Here is a 21,883-nt window from a genome sequence, read left to right as displayed (position 1 = left end):
TTATGAAGCCCCTAAATAAGATCTGGTGCAACCAATTATCTTCAGCAGTCACATGATTAGCTAAATAAAGTCCACCTGTGTGCAATCTAAGTGTCATATGATCTGTCACATAAATATACACCTGTTCTGAAAGGCCCCAGAGTCTGCAACACCACTAAGCAAGGGGCACCACCAAGCAAGCGGCACCATGAAGACCAAGGAGCTCTCCAAACAGGTCAGGGACAAAGTTGTGGAGAAGTACAGATCAGGGTTTGGTTATAAAAAAATATCCGAAACTTTGAACATCCCACGGAGCATCATTAAATCCATTATTAAAAAATTGAAAGAATATGACACCACAACAAACCTGTCAAGAGAGGGCCGCCCACCAAAACTCACGGAACAGGCAAGGAGGGCATTAATCAGAGAGGCAACAAAGAGACCAAAGATAACCCTGAAGGAGCTGCAAAGCTCCACAGCGGAAATTGGAGTATCTGTCCATATGACCACTTTAAGCCATACACTCCACAGAGCTGGGCTTTACGAAAGAGTGGCAAGAACAAAGCCATTGCTTAATGAAAAAAATAAGCAAACACGTTTGGTGTTCGCTAAAAGGCATGTGGGAGACTCCCCAAACAAATGGAAGAAGGTACTCTGGTCAGATGAGACTAAAATTGAGCTTTTTGGCCATCAAGGAAAACGCTATGTCGGGTGCAAACCCAACACCTCTCATCACCCCAAGAACACCATCCCCACAGGGAAGCATGCTGGTGGCAGCATCATGCTGTGGGGATGTTTTTCATCGCAAGGGATTGCGAAACTTGTCAGAATTGAAGGAATGATGGTGGTGCTAAATACAGGGAAATTATTGAGGGAAACCTGTTTCAGTGTTCCAGAGATTTGAGACTGGGACGGAGGTTCACCTTCCAGCAGGACAATGACCCTAAGCATACTGCTAAAGCAACATTCAAGTGGTTTAACAGGAAACATTTAAATGTCTTGGAATGGCCTAGTCAAAGCCCAGACCTCAATCCAATTGAGAATCTGTGGCATGACTTAAAGATTGCGGTACACCAGCGGAACCCATCCAAAATCCCAGTGGCTAGATGTGCCAAGCTTATAGAGACATACCCCAAGAGACTTGCAGCTGTAATTGCTGCAAAAGGTGGCTCTACAAAATATTGACTTTGGGGTGGGTGAATAGTTATGCACGCTCAAGTTTTCTGTTTTCTTTGTCTTATTTCTTGGTTGTTTCACAATAAAAAATATTTTGCTTCTTCAAAGTGGTAGGCATGTTGTGTAAATCAAATGATTCAAACCCCCCAAAAATCAATTTTAATTCCAGGTTGTAAGGCAACCAAATAGGAAAAAATGCCAAGGGGGGTGAATACTTTTGCAAGCCACTGTAACAGTCAGTTTCCTAACAGGTGCATGTTTATCAATAATTGGAAGAAACAATTTCATAAATTCATCAAGTGCAGCATCTGGATGCTCCTTTTTAATCACATCAGATCAACAAATATTTGTTACATCATCCACATATGAGTCACAGCACAATATTTTGTATGATCTCTTATACACTATTTTAGGCCCAGCTGTTGGAACTTTGGCTTTCCTGGATATAGCCACTATATTGTGATCACTGCATCCAATGGGTACAGATACAGTTTTGGAACTAAGTTCTACAGTATTAGTAAAAATGTGATCGATACATGTGGATTATCTTGTTCCTGTTGTGTTTGTGAACACCCTGGTAGGTTGATTAATAACCTGAACCAGATTACAGGCACTGGTTACAGTAAGAAGCTTCCTCTTGAGCAGACAGCTTGATGAAAACCAGTCAATATTCAGGTCCCCAAGAAAGTAGACCTCTCTGTTTACATCACATACACTATCAAGCATTTCACACATTATTTAAATACTGACTGTTCACACTTGGTGGCCTATAGCAACACCCCAAAAGAAAAGGCTTTAGATGTGACAAGTGAACTTGCAACCACAACACTTCAATAACACTTGACATAAGATCTTCTCAAGCATTACAGGGATATGACTCTGAATATATACAGCAACACCTCCCCTATAAGCATTTCTGTCTCTTCAATATATGTTATATTCTTGTATTGCTACTGCTTTATCATTTATCATTTATCCTTCCCCGGGAGGAAGAGCAGCTCCGTCTTGCCGAGGTTCAGCTTGAGGTGGTGATCTGTCATCCACACTGATATGTCTGCCAGACATGCAGAGATGCGATTCGCCACCTGGTTATCAGAAGGGGGAAAGGAGAAGATTATTTGTCTGTCGTCTGCGTAGCAATGATAGGAGAGGCCATGTGAGGATATGACAGAGTCAAGTGACTTGGTGTATAGCGAGAATAGGAGAGGGCCTAGAACTGAGCCCTGGGGGACACCAGTGGTGAGAGCACGTGGTGCGGAGACAGATTCTCGCTACGCCACTTGGTAGGAGCGACCGGTCAGGTAGGACGCAATCCAAGAGTGAGCCGCGCCGGAGATGCCCAACTCGGAGAGGGTGGAGAGGAGGATCTGATGGTTCACAGTATCAAAGGCAGCAGACAGGTCTAGAAGGACAAGAGCAGAGGAGAGAGAGTTAGCTTTACCAGTGCGGAGAGCCTACGTTCAAATGAATTATCTAAGTGAGTCTCAGAAATGGCTAATATATGAATGTTATCTGATGTTATCAAGTTATTGCTCCATATATTAATATGGAGCATGCACAAGTAGTAATTTGACAATGTGTGGCTACACTTGTCCTTTTCATTGGTTGAAACTAGCAGTTCAAGTAGGAAACACATGCTTATGTGTGGGATCACTGGCCAATTAGCAAACCAGTTACAGTTTTCCTTGAACATTTTCTAAACTTATTTAGGCCTCCTTTCCATAATTTGGTGTGTTTTTGTCTAAGTCAGTATGCTAATCTCCAGCCATGGAGCCATCCTCAATGAAGAAGGTATACTTTAGGAAGGCCCACGTCTTTAAGTACAGGGGTGCAGCTGTCCCCACAGCAGCTTCACCAAAGCATAAACATTAAAATCTCCTCCAACCAGATGCCTGAGACAGTTGACACCCCTGGGGGCACCCCTCTGTGTTTTGGACAACCGTCTCCCCGTCCATTACACAACAGAGGATCTTACCAGTGAGAAACAGAAGAGCACGACAACTCCCATTCTGCTGTACAAGCTTAGATGACCAGTGGCTCATGACTAGAGTTCCAAAATTCCGGTAACTTTCAATAAATTCCCTGGTTTCCAGATATCCCGGTTGGAGGGTTCCCGGAATCAGGAACGAATAAGCAGGAAATCCGGTACCCTCCAACCAGGATTTCTGGAAAACCAGGGAATTTATTGAAAGTTCCATGAATTTTACAACCCTACTCACAACACTAGTAGGAACTAGGAATGGTCTAATCTGTAGTCCTTGCCATTGAATAAAGGGTTTATGTGTGTGTGTGGATGAGGGCTGAATGCTGGCTCCCAGCAGCTCCCTAATGCAGTGGCATAACCTGATCCCCAGCCCTAGGCTGAATGGACATTCCCCCAGTATGAGAAAGCACTGCAGGGGAGAGAGATTAGAGAGAGAGAGGGGGGGAGCGAGAGAGAGAGAGAGAGAGAGAGAGAGAGAGAGAGAGAGAGAGAGAGAGAGAGAGAGAGAGAGAGAGAAGGCATCAGGCTGCCCCTGGAGTCTCCTGCCATCTGTCTCCCCCTTCTCCTCTCTCTACCCCTCCCCTCCCCTGGCTTTCTGAGATTTCAGGCAGATGTGACAGTATCCTTCCTGATGGGATGCAACAATGGTGTGGGGCAACAGGTGCGTGTGGAGCCCTGGAGTAGGAGGCAGACACAAGCCTACACACACTCTAATCTGTCCAGCAGCAGGCTGTCGGCACCCCACCCGGCCTCTCTCTCTCTCTCTCTCTCTCTCTCTCTCACACACACACACACACACACACACACATACACACATACACACACACACACACACACACACACACACACACACACTTGCACACACACTCATTCATAATACAGTTTTTCTCGATTGCTAAGACACATTTCTTGAAAGCTGCTCTCCTTTTCTCTTAACTGTGAACACAAAACCCAATTGTCAAGCTACATTCACAAAACCTCAGACTCTTCTTGCAAAACCAAACTTTCACCTCAACACAGTTCAATCTGTGCTCAAAACTGAACTATGTTGTCAAATCGTGCCCCGAGTCAATCAAAATAAAAAACACTACTGAACAGTCACTAAACACTACGTAGAAAAATAGAAAACACAATGCTCAGGACATGAAGCTGGAGAAATAAATGTTTATTGTTCACTGTAGGCTAAATGCATGTTGCAAAACAAAAAAAAACTGTGCATTTAGCACTTGTACAAAAAGACAAAACAGAAATCTTGTGCATTTACATGTAGCACTTGTAAAAACAAACAGAAATCTTATGCGTTTGCCACTTGTGTACAGTAAGCCCATGTAAAAATAAAGTACAAAAATATACAAATAAGTGCATTACTCAGCCACAGCATCATGTCTCCGTACTGGGTCAGGCCACAGGACTTCATCCACATCACAGGCCACATTTTGTCTGGCCAGGCAACGGGGGAAAAAAACCCTGGCATGCCGTATCCAGGCTTGGCATGCCTCCACACCTATGTCACCACAGACAAGTCCCATGGCTTGCAGAAGATTTACCCTGGTGTAAGGTTGGCGTTCATATACCTTCCACCGCCATGAGGAGAAGAATTCCTCAATGGGGTTTAGGAAAGGGGAGTACGGTGGAAGGCAAAGATTGATAAAACCTTGGTTCATATTGTACCACTCTCTAACCTGGAGGGCTCTGTGAAAACTCACATTGTCCCAAACAACAACATAGATGGGATGCTCATCCTGCTGCCCTAACAAAGCATCTCGCATGTGATTGAGGAACATGAGGAGCTGGTGAGTGTTGTAGGGCCCCAGGTTGGCATGATGGTGGACAACCCCATGATTGCTGATGGCAGCACATAATGTGACATTGCCACCACGCTGCCCAGGAACACCAACAATGGCCCGATGGCCAGTCACATTACGGCCTCTCCTTCTCCTTTTGGTGAGATTACAGTTTTTTCCAACTGCTTACACACAAAATCTTTTCATGTCACACGATTTTTGAAACCTCTCACTCAAAGTGCAAAACTACACACAAAATCTCCAAAACCATAAGCTATTTCTCAGCCTTTGACTCAGTTGTCAATTGCATAAAACACTTTTTTCAAAACACTACACACAATTCTCTACCTAAAACACAAAAATCTAACAGGAAGTGACTTGCTTTCCTTTTCCAAACACAACCAATCAAAATGCTACACTTATTCACCAGGTCAAACACACTCTCCTCACATGTTCAAACACTAATTGCTTAACTGATCACTAACCAATCACTGCTTTACTGTAGTATAGGACTGTTTTGAACAATGGATGCCAACAATGGACAGAGAGCAAGAGGAGTAGGAGGGAGAGGCAGGGGACAACAACGAGGACAAATTCAAAGACGAATAGTTGGAAGAGGAGGAGTAGGAGGTAGAGGAAGAGGAAGAGGAAGAGGAAGAAGAGGACGAGGGCAAAGAAGAGAAGGAAGGAGAGCCATCTCTGATGAGATTAGGGCAACACTTGTTGATCATGTGATCAACCACGGTTTGACCATGAGAGAGGCTGGACTGAGAGTCCAGCCCAACTTGAGTCGATTTACAGTGGCGTCCATAATTCGAACCTTCAGAAATGAGAACAGGTATGCAACTATCTAATTACTATTTTAGCATTACAGTAATGTACTGTAAAATACGTATGACTGCATAGTATTGCATAAACATTTGTAACTCTAAGCCATCCATTTACTGCACTGCATTGAATGAATGAGGTTGGTTATCATGCTGTACTACATTTTTGTGTACATTGTTTACAGTTCCTATGCTGAACACATACTGTGTTTGAATTCTGTACAGAGTGGAAAGGCAAAGACATCATGGAGGACGAGGACGCTTGTTTACAGATGTACAAGAGACTGCAATTATAAATATGGTTTTGGTCAACAATGCAATTAGGATTTGAGAGATAAGAGAGCATATCTTGAATAATGACACCATATTTAACAACATCAATGCTGTAAGCTTGTCGATAATACAACGCATCCTCCAATGGCACCAAGTGACGATGAAACAACTTTACAAGGTGCCATTTGAGAGAAACTCTGACAGAGTCAAGAATCTGCGACATGACTTTGTAGAGGTATGTCTGCAACACTACTTCCAGTACTTCAGACATACCATATTTACTCATCTGTATATCCTTTTGTCTGTTACAGAGAGTATTGGAGATGGATGCCCATGTACATTTATTTATGTGGATGAGGTTGGCTTCAACCTCACCAAAACCAGGCGCCGCGGAATAAATGTAATAGGACAGAGGGCAATTACCAATGTCCCTGGACAGCGTGGGGGTAATATAACTATGTGTGCTGCCATCACTCAAAACGGGGTCCTCCATCACAATGCCACACTGGGTCCGTACAACACCGGCCATATCCTCATTTTTCTGGATGCAATTTACACAATGCTTGTCCCTGATCCAGATCAGGAGCCTGCTAGATTTGTGGTTACATGGGACAATGTTAGTTTTCACCGGGCTGTTCTGGTCCAAAACTGGTTTGCCACCCATCCACAATTTGTAGTTTTGTACCTACCCCCATATTCACCTTTTCTAAATCCCATAGAGAAATTCTTCTCAGCCTGGCGCTGGAAAGTGTATGATTGCCAACCCTATGCCCGCATGCCGCTTCTCCAGGCAATGGAGGACGCATGTGGGGACATAGAGGTTGCCTCTGTCCAAGGTTGGATACGACATGCTAGGAGATACTTCCCTCGATGTTTGGCAAGAGAAAACGTATCTTGTGATGTGGACGAAGTATTGTGGCCAGACCCAGCCCGGAGAAGAGATGAAGCGTAGCTTAGCACTGGTGACTGCCCCCCCTCCTACCATTTCCTGGACTGCACCCCCGGGACCCCCCACACACAATTGTGTTCTTTACTGTATTCTAAAGAATATACTTTTGGTTTACATATGTTTATGGTTTTGTTGTATGCTACTGTATACAACAGTAATGTTTGGCCTAATAAATATTTTCTGTTTCTACATTGCATTGGTGTTTACAGTGTACTTGTTACCCCTCTCAGCAGATTACTTTCACTGTAGAACATTGTATTGAAATGTATATATAAGCCTATGAAAGACCAAAGAGCTTTAGATTTAGAACAACAGTGTTTACATGGTATATCCAAAAATGTACTATTATGAAAGAAGTGTTTGCCATTTCAAGCAAATGCTTCATTCTGACATGTGTTTATGGCATTTTGAATGCAGTGTTACATTTTGAAGGAGATGTGAGGCATTTTGCATTTTGTGTGTGCAGTTTTGGGAATTGTGTGTAGAGTTTTGAAAAAAGGAGACATCGTTTTGAAAACGTGTGTAAGCAGTTGGAAAAAACTGTAAACCCAGCTTCATCCATGTAGATGTATTGATGGGGTCTTTCCATTGCATCCAGTTGAAAAACCCTCTGTAGAAATAGATATAGTTTTGTAAGTGATACGGAAAAAGTGATTTAGGCCACTACAGTAAATCACTACTTAGAGTAATCAACATTGAATGTGTCTGGATATATGCCAACCTGTACATACTGGAATCTTTGCTCTTTGACTCTGTCTGAGTTGCGATCAAAGGGCACTCTGTATAGCTGTTTCATGCGCAGTCTGTTGCGCTTGAGGACACGATCAACAGTAGAGAGGCTGACACTGTTGATACCCTCAGAATTTAAATGGTCCTCAATGATCTTCTGCTGAATTTCGCTCAGTTTAATGGCATTGTTCTCACGGACCATATCAACAATTAGGGTCTCTTGGTGTGGGGAGAACATACCTGTCCTCCCACCCCCATGTGGCAGTCTTTCAATTCTACAAAAAGAGAACATGGAGTTACAAAAAATATACATGGAATACTAGGCCTACAAACAGTTAGACCAACCCTCCATTACAATACTACAGTACATTGGTACAGTGATGTACTGAAACATATATTTACTTACAGTATACTGTGGTACAGTATATAGTATGTCATACAGTAATTGCTGTCAACATTTACATACTGTACTATAATGTCAAAAAAAGGTAATTACCTGTTCTCTTCTCTAAATCTTCGGATTATGGTGGACACAGTGAATCTACTGATGTTTGGTTGTATCCTTTGTCCAGCCTCCCTCATGCTCATACCATGGACAAGAACATGGTCAATCACAGTAGCTCTGATTTCATCAGATATTACTGTTCTTTGTCTTCGCTGACCACCTCGACCACCTCGACCTCCTCTCACACGAACTCTTCCTCTCAGATTTCTATCCATTATAGGGCCTCACAAACCAGTGCTCTCTGAACTGGCTTACTGTATATGTTCCCTCACATCATTAGCCACAAGTGTGATCAATTTTGAGTTGTTGTGTTCAAGTGGTGACACCTGTGCTCTAATTGTGTTTGACTTTTGTCACCTGTGCTCACCATTATGCAGCACGGGTGCATCACAATGAAAATGTGTTGGCAAGTTATGTCTAAACAGGTGAAAAGTGCTTATGGTTTTGCCAAAAGAGTGATTGATTTAATCAGTGGGTTCAGGCAACTGAGCATTTGGTTCAGACAATAGGGTTTTGTGTTTTAGCAATTGAGAAAAACTGTAACCTCCTCCGGCCCACCCATTCAACACCTGCTGCTACTGTGCACTCAGTAAACAGAAATCTCCCCAACACAAACAACAAACAATCCTTATTACCTCATATATTCTGGGATCTAGGGTTACACTAGCTGGAGTTGACTGAAGTTAGCTGTTACACTAGCTGGAGTTGACTGAAGTTAGCTGTTACACTAGCTGGAGTTTACTGAAGTTAACTGTTACACTAGCTGGATTTTACTGAAGTTAGCTGTTACACTAGCTGGAGTTGACTGAAGTTAGCTGTTACACTAGCTGGATTTTACTGAAGTTGTTATATAAACAAACACACAAAAACCATTCAATGATCACAACAAATATAACTTTTAAAAATAAGAGAAAGACGACCACGAAGTAATATGTACAAATAGTTAGGATGCTAGGCTAACTGATACGTCTCCATAGTTAGGATGCTAGGCTAACTGATACCTCTCCATAGTTAGGATGCTAGGCTAACTGATACCTCTCCATAGTTAGGATGCTAGGCTAACTGATACCTCTCCATAGTTAGGATGCTAGGCTAACTGATACCTCTCCATAGTTAGGATACTAGGCTAACTGATACCTCTCCATAGTTAGGATGCTAGGCTAACTGATACCTCTCCATAGTTAGGATGCTAGGCTAACTGATACCTCTCCATATTGATTTTCCTAACTGGAATACTGTAGGTCTAGCATGAATGGAGAGTTGCACATGATAGTAGTGTAACATAATCCAACAATGACTGATAGTGTTGTAACATAATCCAATGTGGGTATGTGAGGGTGTATATGAACAGAGGACATAGAAGGCACAGTATGTGGGTATGTGCGGGTGTATATGTGGGGGGAGTGTGGTTGTGATGGAAGATGGGGGGGTGTTTTTGTGATTGGAAAAGTGTGGTGAGTTAAGTGAGTGAAAAAGGAAAATGGTTGCAAATGCCAGAACCCATGTGTGTCTACGAGCAGGAGTTGTGACAGAGAGAGTTTTCAATTTTGTGCAGATATGGGATATACACTTCTTAAAAAATTACAAATATAGTTTATTTATTTATTGTCCTATCATGATGGAACGGTCCCCAACCCTATACCCTAGACACCCACCTGAGCGACCCACACACTAAGGAGAAGTCCTTATCTGTTTTATAGGCCTACTGCAAGTAGCCTATACGCAGCCAAAACAGAAAGATAAATGCGGTCAGAGACCCACTAAAACAGCACCGCCCCCTCAAGAGTCTGAGCCTACCTGCCAGGGTTGGTCCAACAAAGCCAAAGCCCCCGGGTGGGTGAGCATAATATACAAGGAATTTCTCAAAGCTGCTAATGAGAACCTTGACGACCTTGTACCTAGCCGGTGGGAATTCTGGTGGAGTACCCCCACCCAGGTAGTGGCAGTGCTGACAACACTAGCTGCAGTAACCCATGGGGAGGGGGTCACACTCGAACAATCAGAGAGGGGGCAAATTATTGTGGCCCTGGCAGCACAAAATAATCAAAAGGTCTGACTTCTCAGAGATGCTTGGGAAATGGTCACAACGGAGGACCAGCGTTTGTGTGTTTCAGGGGAAAGGGATGTATCTGAGCTCCATCAGCTAGGACTTGACATTGGTTAATCAGATCTCCCCATTCTTGCTCAAATTTGCATGCCTTCTCAAACAGCTACAACTGTATATGCATTCGCATATGAAGTCTTCTCTTGAGTTGGGCTCGGGGATGGAACAGCTTTTGAACATCTGAGCTTGTGGGTGTTTGTGGGGGAAGGGTGGGGAGAGTGTGTGTATGTATCCCACATCTGTTGCTATGGGGTAATGATGTTAGGGACAGTATAGGATGAATCATAATAATTGTTTCCCAAAATAATAATTGCTTGCCAAAAAATGTAATTTCTGTAATGCCAGTCCTGGTTATAGGTAACAATCCTTCGTATGAAGTGCCTACATTATTATGCATATTATTAGTTAATTGTGGAAATAAATGAAGATATGCAAGATTTTTGTATATATATTTTTTAATAACTGTATACAATACGAGGTGAGGGCGTTGGAAATGCTTTTGGCTGTTAATCCGCTTCTGTTCTGTAGGTGGCACTGTGTGTTCTTTCTAAAGGATGGGTCCCAATCGCTCAAAGGCCCTAGTATCCAGGTGGACAGGAGTGGTCTGCCAGTCACTGGGACGACAACCCAACTTGGGATGGGGGGAAGTTTTAGCGGGTGGAATAGTGGAGAACAATTAGAGGTTTACTCAGTAGCAGTGCAAATATCATGGTACAGCTATATGGACACTCAATCATCATGGTACTTTTTAATGGTAAGTTTACAAACATATATTATGATAAATAGAATTGAAACTTGTATCTTATTATGGTAAGTGGTGAAATAAGTATAGCCTGTTATAATTGTAATGGCTTAGCAGATAATAAGAAAAGAATAACAATATTTACATGGCTCAAAGAGAAGGAATATAATATCTATTGTTTACAGGAAACTCATTCAACAATTCTAGATGAAGGCAAATATACTTCTCCCATGGGCAAAGAAACTCAAAAGGGGTGACGATATTATTATTTATTTTTTATATCCAAATGTGCAAATTCTTCAAACAGATCCGCAAGGTATATGGACCATAAACAGATTTGGCTCATTAATCTATACGGTCCAAATAGTGATGATCCACGCTTCCTTTAAAATATATATCATAATTTATCAAGCCTACAAGCAATACAAGACTCTATTATTATGGTGGGAGATTATAATACGGCTTTAAATACCTTAATGGACCGTAAAGGAAATCACACTACAAACTATCACCCTCATGCACTTAAGGAAATCACGAATATCATAGATATATTGGAACTAGTGGATATATGGAGGCTTAAATATCTTGACCTAGTGAGATATACATGGCGAAGGCTCAATCAAGCTAGTAGTCTTGACTACTTTCTTATGTCATTCTCGCTGGCACCAAAAGTTGGAAAAGTTTGTTAGGGGACAGAATGCGGTCCGACCATAATATAATTGGCATATACATTACTCTTATAGAATTTCTACATGGGCGAGGATATTGGAAATGTAATCAAAGCCTATTGTTTTTAACTAGGACAGAATTATTTATATCAGACTTTTTCCTACATAACATAGATCCCCTTATTGTATGGGACACTTTTAAATGTGCCTTTAGACGCCATGCAATTGAATACTCATCTTTAAAACAAAAGCAATTTAGGTCAAAATAGTTCATATTAACAAAGGAAATAGAGGGACTAACAGTACAGATAAATAGCAATAAAAACTGTACCATAGAGGCACAGAATAAGTTAGAGGAAAAACTAAAAGAGGAACTTATTCAAGAAAGATCAAGTGAAATATATTATAAAAATAAAGTGAACTGGATGGAATTTGGGGAAAAATGCACCAAATAATTGTTCAATCTTCAACATAGAAATGCTACTATGATTCACCAAACAATATTTTGAAAGAGGAAGCAAAGTAACTTAAGCATATGTTTTCGTTTCAGTCTCCTCCATCTCCACTTACCAAAGTTAATTGTAAGGATTCTGTTTCTATTAATAATGTAACATTAACAGCTGTACAGAGGAAGAACTTATTGATGCAATTAAAGCCTTTAAGTCAGGGAAAACTCCAGGGCTGGACGGCATACCAGTTAAGGTATATCAAACCTTTGTTTATCTACTCAGAGGACCGTTATTAGCATGTTTTAACCACTCCTATATAAATTGTAGATTATCAGATACTGAACAAGAAGATCTGATTTCACTATTACTGAAACAGGACCCAGGTGGTAAATATAAAGATCCAGTCCATTAAAAAAAGTGTGATGCAAAAATTCAAGTAAAATGCATTGCGCATAGAATTAAAAAGGTATTGTCGGATATTATTCATCCTAATCAGACAGGTTTTTTACATGGACTATACATTGGAGATAATATAAGACAAGTGCTGGAAACAATAGAACACTATGAAAAATCTGGGAAACTAGGCCTGGTATACATAGCTGACTTTGAAAAATATAGAAATATATAAATGTAAATGATAAATTTCAATTTTGGATAATTTTTTACAATGGGTTAAAATTATGTATAGTTACCCTAGGTATAAAATAGTAAATAATGGCTACTTCTCAGAAAGTATTAAACTGTCAAGTGGAGTAAAACAAGGTTGTCCACTATCAGCATATCTATTTACTATGTCCATCGAAATGTTAGCTATTAAAATCAGATCCAACAATAATATCAAGGGGATAGAAATCCAGGGCTTAAAAACAAAGGTGACATTGTACAGTGATGATTCATGCTTTCTTTTAAATCCACAATTTGGATCCCTCCACAGCCTCATAAAGGATCTAGATAATTTTTCAAACCTTTCTGGATTACAACCAAATTATGATAAGTGTACTGTATTACATATTGGATCACTAAAAATACATTTTACATTACCGTGTAGTTTACCAATAAAATGGTCTGACGTTGAAGTGGAAATACTCGGTATTCATATCCCGACAGAAATAAATTATCTCATTACAATACTTTTTAATAGAAAGTTAGCAAAAATAGATAAGATCTTGCTACCATGGAAAGGAAAATGCCTGTCTATTTGTGGAAAAATCACCCTGATTAAAAATGTTATCAAATCCCAGTTTACCTACAGTAATTATATGAGCAAGAAATTTTACATTTTATTTGGAACGGCAAGCCAGACAAAATTATTATAGGCATATTTATATAATGACTATGAATTCAGAGGGCAGAAATTATAAAATATTAAAGCCTTGGACCTCTCACTAAAGGCTAAAGTCATACAAAAGCTATACTTAAATCCAATCTGGTTCTCTAGTAGATTAGTAAGAATGGCTCACCCTGTGTTCAAGAATGGCCTTTTTCCCTTTATTCAGATTACAACCTCTCACTATCGGTCATTAGAAAATTAAATACTTTTTTTAATAAGCCATAGCAAGTTGGTTGCAATTTCAGTTTAATCCACAAATATTATGGTTAAACTGAAATATACTAATAAAATAAAATAAAAAATAAAAAGGTATAATCTTTGTAAATTATATCATAAATACGACTGGTGGAGTTATGTCACACATGCAGCAAACAAAAATATAAACAAAAAAATATGAGATTTTCAATGTCCCGATTCCATGGCACATGGTTTATGAATTGATATACAAACCGATGCTGGATTCAAAAGTTAGACTTTTTCAATTTAAATTATTATACAAAATTCTTGCAACCAATAGAATGTTACAGTGCCTTGCAAAAGTATTCATCCCCCTTGGCGTTTTTCCTGTTTTGTTGCATTACAACCTGTAATTTAAATTGATTTTTATTTGGATTTCATGTAATGGTCAAAATATTATACAAAATAAATAACGGAAAAGTGGTGCGTGTATATGTATTCACCGCCTTTGCTATGAAGCCCCTAAATAGGATCTGGTGCAACCAATTACCTTCAGAAGTCACATAATTAGTTAAATAGTCCACCTGTGTGCAATCTAAGTGTCACATGATCTATCATATATATATATATATATATATATATATATACAGTGGGGAGAACAAGTATTTGATACACTGCTGATTTTGCAGGTTTTCCTACTTATAAAGCATGTAGAGGTCTGTAATTTCTTTTATCATAGGTACACTTCAACTGTGAGAGACGGAATCTAAAACAAAAATCCAGAAAATCACATTGAATGATTTTAAAGTAATTAATTTGCATTTTATTAAATGACATAAGTATTTGATACATCAGAAAAGCAGAACTTAATATTTGGTACACAAACCTTTGTTTGCAATTACAGAGATCATATGTTTCCTGTAGGTCTTGACCAGGTTTGCACACACTGCAGCAGGGATTTTGGCCCACTCCTCCATACAGACCTTCTCCAGATCCTTCAGGTTTCGGGGCTGTCGCTGGGCAATACGGACTTTCAGCTCCCTCCAAAGATTTTCTATTGGGTTCAGGTCTGGAGACTGGCTAGGCCACTCCAGGACCTTGAAATGCTTCTTACGGAGCCACTCCTTAGTTGCCCTGGCTGTGTGTTTCGGGTCGTTGTCATGCTGGAAGACCCAGCCACGACCCATCTTCAATGCTCTTACTGAGGGAAGGAGGTTGTTGGCCAAGATCTTGCGATACATGGCCCCATCCATCCTCCCCTCAATACGGTGCAGTCGTCCTGTCCCCTTTGCAGAAAAGCATCCCCAAAGAATGATGTTTCCACCTCCATGCTTCACGGTTGGGATGGTGTTCTTGGGGTTGTACTCATCCTTCTTCTTCCTCCAAACACAGCGAGTGGAGTTTAGACCAAAAAGCTCTATTTTTGTCTCATCAGACCACATGACCTTCTCCCATTCCTCCTCTGGATCATCCAGATGGTCATTGGAAAACTTCAGATGGGCCTGGACATGCGCTGGCTTGAGCAGGGGGACCTTGCGTGCGCTGCAGGATTTTAATCCGTGACGGCGTAGTGTGTTACTAATGGTTTTCTTTGAGACTGTGGTCCCAGCTCTCTTCAGGTCATTGACCAGGTCCTGCCGTGTAGTTCTGGTCTGATCCCTCACCTTCCTCATGATCATTGATGCCCCACGAGGTGAGATCTTGCATGGAGCCCCAGACCGAGGGTGATTGACCGTCATCTTGAACTTCTTCCATTTTCTAATAATTGCGCCAACAGTTGTTGCCTTCTCACCAAGCTGCTTGCCTATTGTCCTGTAGCCCATCCCAGCCTTGTGCAGGTCTACAATTTTATCCCTGATGTCCTTACACAGCTCTCTGGTCTTCGCCATTGTGGAGAGGTTGGAGTCTGTTTGATTGAGTGTGTGGACAGGTGTCTTTTATACAGGTAACGAGTTCAAACAGGTGCAGTTAATACAGGTAATGAGTGGAGAACAGTAGGGCTTCTTAAAGAAAAACTAACAGGTCTGTGAGAGCCGGAATTCTTACTGGTTGGTAGGTGATCAAATACTTATGTCATGCAATAAAATACAAATTAATTACTTAAAAATCATACAATGTGATTTTCTGGATTTTTTTTAGATTCAGTCTCTCACAGTTGAAGTGTACCTATGATAAACATTACAGATCTCTACATGCTTTGTAAGTAGGAAAACCTGCAAAATCGGCAGTGTATCAAATACTTGTTCTCCCCACTGTATATACACCTGTTCTGAAAGCCCCCAGAGTCTGCAACACCACTAAGCAAGGAGCACCACCAAGCAAGTGGCACCATGAAGACCAAGGAGCTCTCCAAACAGGTCAGGGACAAAGTTGTGGAGAAGTACAGATCAGGGTTGGGTTATAAAAAAATATCAGAAACTTTGAACATTCCACGGAGCACCATTAAATCCATTATAAAAAAATGGAAAGAATATATCACCACAACAAACCTGCCAAGAGAGTGCCGCCCACCGAAACTCACACACCAAGCAAGGAGGGCATTAATCAGAGAGGCAACAAAGAGACCAAAGATAACCCTGAAGGTGCTACAAAGCTCCACAGCGGAAATTGGAGTATCTGTCCATAGGACCACATTAAGCCATACACTCCACAGAGCTGGGCTTTACGAAAGAGTGGCCAGAAAAAAGCCATTGCTTAATGAAAAAAATAAGCAAACACGTTTGGTCAGAATTTAAGGAATGATGGATGGCGCTAAATACAGGGAAATTCTTGAGGGAAACCTGTTTCAGTGTTCCAGAGATTTGAGACTGGGACGGAGGTTCACCTTCCAGCAGGACAATGACCCTAAGCATACTGCTAAAGCAACACTCGAGTGGTTTAAGGGGAAACATTTAAATGTCTTGAAATGGCCTAGTCTAAGCCCAGACCTCAATCCAATTGAGAATCTGTGGTATGACTTAAAGATTGCTGTACACCAGCGGAACCCATCCAACTTGAAGGAGCTGGAGCAGTTTTGCCTTGAAGAATGGGCAAAAATCCCAGTGGCTAGATGTGCCAAGCTTATAGAGACATACCCCAAGAGACTTGCAGCTGTAATTGCTTCAAAAGGTGGCTCTACAAAGTATTGAATTTGGGGGGGTGAATAGTTATGCAGGCTCAGGTTTTCTGTTTTTTTGTCTTATTTCTTGTTTGTTGCACAATAAAAAATATTTTGCATCTTCAAAGTGGTAGGCATGTTGTGTAAATCAAATGATACAACCCCCCCAAAAATCCATTTTAATTCCAGGTTGTAAGGCAACAAAATAGGAAAAATGCCAAGGGGGGTGAATACTTTCGCAAGCCACTGTATATATATGGTGGATACAACCATTCTAGCTCTGCAGATTTTGCTGTGAAGAGACAGAATCATTAGATCATTTGTTTTGATACTGTCCATATGTAGCCTGTTTTTGTTCGCAGGTTCAGGAATGGCTGAAGAATTGCAACATTTACCTGGAGCTAACTCTGCAAAGAGCACTGCTGGGTGATTTGAAAAGTCATAGTCAATCGATCAATAATATAATAATACTCTTAGCAAAAATTTTAATCTTTAATTTACAATCTGTAGAAACTATGAGAATAGAAAGGTTCAGAACTTTTGTGAAACATCACAGCACAGTTGAAAAATATATAAAAACTGCATGGTCTTCAGAGATAGATGGGAGGGGTTGAGGGTAGCTGAAGGATAGGACGAAAAAAAAGATAACTAAGGTAAAATATACTGTGTCCATAAAATGTATATAGTATGTACAGTGCCTTTGGAAAGTATTCAGACCCATTGACTTTTTCCACATTTTGTTACCTTACAGCCTTACTCAAAAGTTGGATTAAATAAAATAAAAATCCTCAGCAATCTACACACAATACCCCATAATAACAAAGTGAAAACAGGTTTTTAGAATGTTTGAAAATGTATTAAATACTAATAACAGAAAAACCTTATCAACATAAGTATTTAGACCCTTTGCTATGAGACTCGAAATTGAGCTCAGGTGCATCCTGTTTCCATTGATCATCCTTGAGATATTTCTACAACTTGATTGGAGTCCACCTGTGGTAAATTCAATTGATTGGACATGATTTGGAAAGGCACACACCTGTCTATATAAGGTCCCACAGTTGACAGTGCATGTCAGAGCAAAAACCAAGCCATGAGGTCGAAGGAATTGTCCATAGAGCGCCGAGACAGGATTGTGTCGAGGCACAGATCAGGGAAAGGGTACCAAAAAATGTCTGCAGCATTGAAGGACCCCAAGAACAAAAAGGCCTACATCATTCTTAAATGGAAGAAGTTTGGAACCACCAAGACTCTTCCTAGAGCTGGCCGCCTGGCCAAACTAAGCAATCGGGGGAGAAGGGCCTTGGTCAGGGAGGTGACCAAGAACCCGATGGTCACTCTGACAGAGCTCTAGAGTTCATCTGTGGAGATGGGAGAACCTTCCAGAAGGACAACCATCTCTGCAGCACTCCATCAATCAGGCCTTTATGGTAGAGTGGACATGCGCTGGCTCCTCAGTAAAAGGCACATGACAGTCCGCTTGGAGATTGCCAAAAGGCACCTAAAGACTCTTAGACCATGAGAAACAAGATTCTCTGGTCTGATGAAACCAAGATTGAACAAGCATCACGTCTGGAGAAAACTTGGCGCCATCCCTACGGTGAAGCATGGTGGCTGCAGAATCATGCTGTGGGGAGACTAGTCAGAAGTGGGAGACTAGTCAGAATCGAGGCAAAGATGAACGGAGCAAAGTACAGAGAGATCCTTGATGAAAACCTGCTCCAGAGCTCTCAGGACCTCAGACTGGGGTGAAAGCACACAGCCAAGACAACGCAGGAGTGGCTTCGGGACAAGTCTCTGAATGTCCTTGAGTGGCCCAGCCAGAGCCCGGATTAAAACCTGATCAAACATCTCTGGAGAGACCTGAAAATAGCTGTGCAGCAAAGCTCCCCATCCAACCTGACAGAGCTTGAGAGGATCTACAGAGAAGAATGGGAGAAACTCCCCAAATACAGGTGTGCCAAGCTTGTAGCGTCATACCCAAGAAGACTTGAGGCTGTAATTGCTGCAAAAGGTGCTTCAACAAAGTACTGAGTAAAGGGTCTGAATACTTATGTAAATGTAATATTTCTGTTTTTTATGTTTTATAAATTATTATTATTTTTAACTGTTTTTGCTTTGTCATTATGGGGTATTGTGTGAAGATTGATGAGGAAAAAAAGCAATTTAATCCATTTTAGAATAAGGCTGTAATGTAACAAAATGTGGAAAAAGTCAAGGAGTCTGAATACTTTCCGAAGGCACTGTATTAGCTGGAAGTGGAAGCCTAAGTGTTGTTGTCCATTAGTTTACTCCAATTAGGGGAGGGGTGGTAGGGTTAAGGGAAAATAATAAAGGAAAATATATAAAATAGTATATATACAGTACCAGTCAAAAGTTTGTACACACCTACTCATTCAAGCGTATTTCTTTATTTTTTCTATTTTCTACATTGTAGAATAATAGTGAAGACATCAAAACTATGAAATAACACTTAGTAACCAAACAAAGTCTTAAACAAATCAAAATATGTTTTAGATTTTAGATTCTTCAAAGTAGCCACCCTTTGCCTTGATGACAGCTTTGCACACTCTTGGCATTTAGTAGTGGTTTCTTTGCAGCAATTCGACCATGAAGGCCTGATTCACACAGTCTCCTCTGAACAGTTGATTTTGAGATGTGTTTGTTACTTGAACTCTGTGAAGCATTTATTTGGGATGCAATCTGAGGCGCAGTTAACTCTAATGAACTTATCCTCTGCAGCAGAGGTAACTCTGGGCCTTCCTTTCCTGTGGCGGTCCTCATGAGAGCCAGTTTCATAATAGCGCTTGATGGTTTTTGCGAATGCACTTGAAGAAACTTTCAAAGTTCTTGAAATTGTTAGTATTGACTGACCTTCATGTCTTAAAGTAATGATGGACTGTCATTTCTCTTTGCTTATTTGAGCTGTTCTTGCCATAATATGGACTTGGTCTTTTACCGAATAGGGCTATATTCTGTATACCACCCCTACCTTGTCACAACACAACTGATTGGCTCAAACGCATTAAGAAGGAAAGAAATTCCACAAAATAACCTTTAACAAGGCACACCTGTTAATTGAAATGCATTCCAGGTGACTACCTCATGAAGCTGGTTGAGAGAATGCCAAGTGTGCAAAGCTGTCATCAAGGCAAAGGGTGGCTATTTTGAAGAATCTCAATTATAAAATATATTTTGATTTGTTTAACACTATTTTGGTTACTACATGATTCTATATGTGTTATTTCATAGTTTTGTTGTCTTCACTATTATTCTACAATGTAGAAAATAGTAAAAAAGAAAGAAAGAAAAACCCTGGAATGAGGAGGTGTGTCCAAACTTTTGACTTGTACTGTATTTATTTACAAGAAGTATGTATGGGGGATTGGAAACGATGCAGACAATTACATTGATAGAAGCCACAATCTATCTGCAATATTAAAACAACAACACAACAAAAACAAGCAGTGATTTGACAAGACCAGAGAAACTGACTGACGCAAGCTTTAGGGTGGACCCTGGGAGGATGCTATGGAGGCACCGTAAATCAGGAAGTGGCTTCCTGGATGTCTCCCACAAGGCTCTAATTTGTCGTTGCTTTCATCCATTATCTCGAACGTAGAGAGTCGCTATCAACCCGGGAAAACCGCCGGCCGCTCTGGGTGGCTGGGGCAGAAATAGCAGGCGTAGTAGGGTTTAAATTAGGGTGGGGAGCTGCAAATAGCCGCTGTGGTCAGTGTCGGGGACAGCTTGGAGTCCGTCGCCAGAGCATCACACTCAGGTTCAGACCACAATTAGAGCAGTTTGGGCAGGAATGTTGCAAAGCGCCCCAAAAGTATCCCCCCTCAGCAGTTTCTGCTGCTGCATCTTCTTGCATATTGAGAAAAAGTTTATTCTGTGGGACTTACTATATTGTGGAAAAATGGCTTCTTGACTATTCTCCCAGCCCCGTTCTCTTGTTGTTGTCCTGGGTGTGGTTAGGGATGAATGTGTTTGAATGTGTCCACACAGTTCTCATTCAAGAGAGAGAATAATGCCAGCTGGTGTCGGGACAGACATTCACACTAGAGTGGGGCTCCAGTCACAAAATAAATCAGTGTCACCCTACCTTTTGCTATCAGCCAATCATCCTCCATCTGACCTTCAACACACACTCTGAGGCCTTTGTCAGGCCATTATTTTAAGTGGTTGTTTATTTGCAAACATCTCAATGACTCGATAGGAGCCATATGATCATGGGCTATACTCTATACACTCTCCAACCTAATTGGCAGGTTACCCTCATATGATGGAAGAGTGTGGAAAATTAGAAACTTGGATGAGTAGTATAAAGATGCAGTGCATATACTGGAAAGACTTCTATGCCTTCCGAAAAGCTTTCCAACTATCTTCCCACTTTAAAACAAACAGCAACTTTAAAAGCTTAATGAACTCTTCATAAGCACTTAATAGGGCTACATAGATGCTACACAAATAATTTACAAGCAAATGTACAACTATGTAAGTAACAGGTCTTTATATCTGACACTTTCCCAAATATGATATAACCCCTTTATAAAGCTTTTATAAACACCTTATAAAGGGTTTATGTCAGAGAGAGTCAGAGGACATTAGTTTATCTCACTCACCATTGTGTAGGATATGTACTGACGCAGATAGCTTGGCTGAGATATGCATCTATGTCTTCCAAGGAGAGGTGGCCCACCTAAAGCATGAGAAGTATTCTAGTCTGAGGGTAATGGAAACAAGGTATCGTGTGAAAAACAAACATCCAATAATGAGAAATCACTGAGAAAACATAATTATGCATAGAGCACCTTAAGTGCAGCAGAGGACAGACGGTTTTTATGCACTGCGCGCTTCAGCACTTAGCGGTCCCGTTCTGTGAGCTTGTGTGGCCTAACCTCGCTGCTGAGCCGTTGTTGCTCCTAGACGTTTCCACTTCATAATAACAGCACTTACAGTTGACCGGGGCAGCTCTAGCAGGGCAGAAATTTGACGAACTGGCTTGTTGGAAAGGTGGCATCCTATGACGGTGCCACGTTGAAAGTCACTGAGCTCTTCAGTAAGTCCAATGTTTGTCTATGGAGATTGCATGGCTGTGTGCTCG

The 21,883-nt window shown here is 41.0% G+C and overlaps 1 pseudogene across 1 annotated transcript in view; it reads right to left on the bottom strand.

The window, feature by feature from the left end:
* The window catches only part of LOC311120639 (constitutive coactivator of peroxisome proliferator-activated receptor gamma-like), a 56,977-nt pseudogene that overhangs the window by 14,997 nt on the left and 20,097 nt on the right, over positions 1–21,883 (bottom strand). Inside the window, exon 6 of the transcript in view lies at positions 21,402–21,478. The product of the transcript in view is annotated as a constitutive coactivator of peroxisome proliferator-activated receptor gamma-like (transcript). The remainder of the gene's footprint in view (positions 1–21,401; positions 21,479–21,883) is intronic.

Source organism: Coregonus lavaretus, assembly GCF_964263955.1.
Source record: "Coregonus lavaretus genome assembly, chromosome: 1".
Taxonomy (NCBI): Eukaryota; Metazoa; Chordata; class Actinopteri; order Salmoniformes; family Salmonidae; genus Coregonus; species Coregonus lavaretus.
Note: the sequence above shows the minus strand (reverse complement) of the source record. Positions and strands in the feature narration are given on the sequence as shown.